Below are 4,228 nucleotides of genomic sequence, written 5' to 3' on the forward strand. Positions count from 1 at the left end.
GGTAAGGGAGGTGATGAACTCACTGTTGGATAGGATTGGAGATACCTGTGAAATTTCCAAGCAGAGATGTTTCACGAGCAATTGTATTAACCGACCCGGGCTGCTGACAGGATTTGGGAGTGACTCACCAGAGGTAACACCTGGAACCTTGGGACTGCACAGGAGTGCGCAGGGACACAGAACCGAGAAATATAGGACAGGCCTGACTCAGTTTCCCACAACACCATCATTCAGAAGAGGGGGAGAGAGAGGAGGGACAGATGCGGTCCATTGAAAGTCATAAAACATGGAGAGGCTCATGCGTGCAGTTCAGAAAGACACCCTGTCTTCAGGTGTGTCACACCATCCAGGTCCATTTTTTTGTTCCCCTTCGATTGATTTTGCTTTTGCTACGTGCAAAGCGCCATAGTAGAGCCTATGGGTCAAGAGATGGGCTGAGATGCTTCGTCAACGCCAATGAGGCGGTGTCCTTTCTTTTTTCTAAGTTGAGTTGAAAAGGTCATACTCAAGCACCTCCTCCCCTGCCTTCGTCCTGGAGGCGGTATATCTAACCCAGCGGTTATCACACAGCACTGAGATTAGGAGTACATCTGTCTCCACTGAAGGGCAAAGTCCATGAGGTTAAGAACCGTGGATACCAGGTGCCCATCGGGCACACCCCCACTCATCCTGCAAGTCTTGACTCAGGTTCACCTCCTTCCTGAGACTCCCTGGCTTCCTCGGGCAGAGAACATAGGCAGGTGCCAGCCATAAAGATAGGAAAGTTCTGAAAGTTCTGAAAACTATACAGAGTTGGGTTTGACCAGGATGTGAAGTGAGAGGGACTAGATTAAACAAGCAGGCTGTGCCAGGGAATAAGAAACCTGTGTGCCAAGCACAAGTCAAACTTCCAAAGAGCAGTTTGGTGACACATGAAGGATAGAGGTGAGAACAGAGGCACCAGGCTAATCAGATGCTGTTACACCCGGGAGGGAGAGCCGTGGGCATGGGAGATACTGAAGGGATGTCAGAGCTTACTGAACTGGGTTGATGCCAGGATTGAAAGGAAGCAAGGGGTCACACGGACACCCCCATATCTGGTTTTTGCCAAGAAATGTATATTTTGGAAGATGAACCAATATGGGCAGGGGAGCAGGGCTGAATGCTTAGGCCACTGGTGTCCTTTCTTTGCAGTTATAGAGCATCGTCCTAATGCAGCCTGGCAAATGAGAGTTACAGGGATGTTGGCAGTTTGCTGCCCAGTGAGTTTTTGAAGCCAAGCCACACCTGTCTCCCACTGTGATGTCATGGAAAGGCCGTGTGATGGCCCTTTAAGCCTGCCCGCTCCGCCCTCAGGCTTCTCCCTGAGGCCAGATGCGTGGGAGCAGGTGCGGAGACACTACCGCACCTTCACATTACTTGGTCAGGCTCTGGTGTTCATGCTCAACCCACCCCACTGCCCCCTGACCACTCGCTGGAACCCACTGACCCCCTTCCCCCACCTCACCACAGCTTCCGGTCTCTGCTTACTTGCCTTCTCAGTTGCTGGCACATTGACCATTCCCTTCTTCTCAAAACCCTCTCTTTCTCAGCTGCTGTGACACTGCCCTCACCACCATCCTCTGCTCAGGTTCCCCTGCCCATGCTCCCTCTGTTGCTGTCCAGGCCCCTGGGCACACCCTTCACGCTGCTTCTCACCCTCCTTTTGCATCCACTCTGGCACCACATGCCGTCTATCTGTCAACGTATCTAAATGATCCCTAAGATTCAGCCAGCTACCCAGTGCCCTGTAACAGATCCCTCCTGCTTAAACCAGCTAGCATGTGATCCACTGCCCCGGCCAAGGTTCCATGAACATGTCCAGCACACACTGAAGGAGAAGGCGTCCAGGAGTGATCCTTTTAGGAAACCAAAAAGACATATATTCCTGATACAATTGAACCTGTAAAGAGTGAACCAAGAAGCCATTGGAAGGTGTAGAAAAATTAGAAATGGAAACAAAGGTAAGTAAATTAAAACTGGGGGATAAGAATAGGGGGAGGCCATTATTAACTACAGGAAAAGGAAAAAAGCAAGAAAGCAAATATAATCATCTGTACACACCACCGCATAGCCTACACATATGGACACAGGCACGATCACATAAACACTGTCAGTTAGACACATGCTCTAATATGACGCTGGTGGGGATGCTGAGAAGAGAAGCAGAAGGCAGAACTAAATCTGCAGATATCATAATAGGAAATTAACAGAGAATGTGAGATATTAATCAGAAGAGAGTGTGATGCCGATATTGTTTAGAAATCTGAAGTTGTGTAAATGCTGGGATTGAAGGCTGGGGATGGGGCAGGAGTGGGGTGGATGGGGTCAAAGGGGTGGGGGAGGGGACATCTATAATACTTGAACAATAAAGATAAATTTTTTAAATATATATATATATATATATATATATATATATATATATATGTTATTGATTTCAGAAAGGAAAGAATAGGGGAAGAGAGAGAGACAGAAACATCAATGATGAGAGAGAATTATTGAATGGCTACCTGCTGTACGGCCCATACTGGGAACCGAGCCTGCCACTAGGCATGTGCCCTGACTGGGAATTGAACCGTGACCTCCTGGTTCATAGGTCAATGTTCAACCACTGAGTCATGCAGGCTGGGCTAGAGATAAATTTTCAATAAAACAAAACAAGAATGTTTCAAGTGGTTGGGGAGGCCTGAGGGGAGGAATATGGTGAAAAGCCTCTGTCATTTGCTAGAAGCCCTATAAAGACGTGACGCTACTGTCTTTTCCCTCCTTCAACTGTGGCTCGGGGATGCGGGGCAGGTTACGTATTAAGATTCCAGGAACTGATGGGGCAGCGGCATGAAGCACAGCCCTTGGCATGTGCCCACGCCACTGGCCGGCGGTGACCTTACTCCTGAGGATTGTGTCTTATGACTTGTTAATCCCTTTTCTGGTAACGTGGCTTTCAAGCTTAGCTGAGCACACTTCCTCCTCTGGCCAGAGGTAATGTGATTTGGGTGCTGAAAGAAGAAAGTGCATTCTTGACTCACAGACAGAAAACTCCGGCTTGATTCGATTGGGTCATTAAGTGTGTTCCTGAAGACGTCAGATTCAGAGCAAGTTGCTGTCTATTAAGTACTCCAGCGTCTGTGTACATCATGGCCCTGGGGGAATAAGACTGGCCCCAGCCAATAATGACAGGGAGCTTTAAGACGCTAAAGCATGACTTTCCAAAAGCACTTGCAAGTGAAGGGTTTGTCACGTGGGTTCACATAATCTCCCCCCCGCCACCCCAAGGCCAATGACAGAAGCCAGTCAGGGGGACACGAAGGTTTTCGGGGGCCTCTGATGGGTCAGGCTCAGTGCTAGGGCTTCAGTACAGGGACTGTCTGCTTTAGTCTTGGCAGCCGCCTGAAGAGAGAGATAGCATGTCCCACTTGAGGTTTAAGGAAACCAGAGCTGAAGCTATTAAGTAATTCTCCCAAAGCCAAGCAGTTAGTAATTCAAACCAACCATCAAGTCTTTTCACAAGAAATGTATATCGTTACCATTCCCAGCCTTCATTCGAGCTCTGAGTGCTCTGAGATTCCACAGGGCTTTCATACAGGATGGGGCAAGAGTAGGTGTACAGTTCATATGAAAAATAATACAGTAATTAATAAGCAAGAATAAATTCTGTGGACTCACTGTAAGCCTACTTTTGCACCCTCCCCTTAAGCAACCATTTACGACTTAGCATTGTTGTAAGGGGAAAACTTAGAAAACAAGGACCTGATTAGACTTTTTAAATGATGACGCTCTTTTGATGCAACAGCCTGGATACCAAAAAGCATCTAATGATCGGATGATTAACTGAAAAGCAATGTGAGGTTCCAGTAGCCCTATCAGAAGAACACTGTGTTAGAGACAGAGTCCCTCAAACAGAACCCAAACCACTCCACCTCTGATGTGCCCGTGACCTTGGGAAAATTGCTTCAACTTTCTAAGAGGAAACTGTAGCGTTTGTAGTGTCCACCTCTCAGGACTGCTCTGCCATTTGCAAAAGAGGAAAGAGTGCTACCCATTTTTGAATAAGCCCGTGATAAAAGGAGAAGTCCAAGGTAAGAATGTTTAATTTGCCATTATTATAAAAAGTTTCCAGCCACAAAGGAAGCAGTTTCTCTCACCGCGTACATGAATTACATCCAACGGATCCACCTGTATGTTCACGAACAGCGTGTACAGTGAGCGGTGC

Source organism: Pipistrellus hanaki (genome assembly GCF_964339955.1).
Source record: "Pipistrellus hanaki genome assembly, chromosome: 10".
NCBI lineage: Eukaryota > Metazoa > Chordata > Mammalia > Chiroptera > Vespertilionidae > Pipistrellus > Pipistrellus hanaki.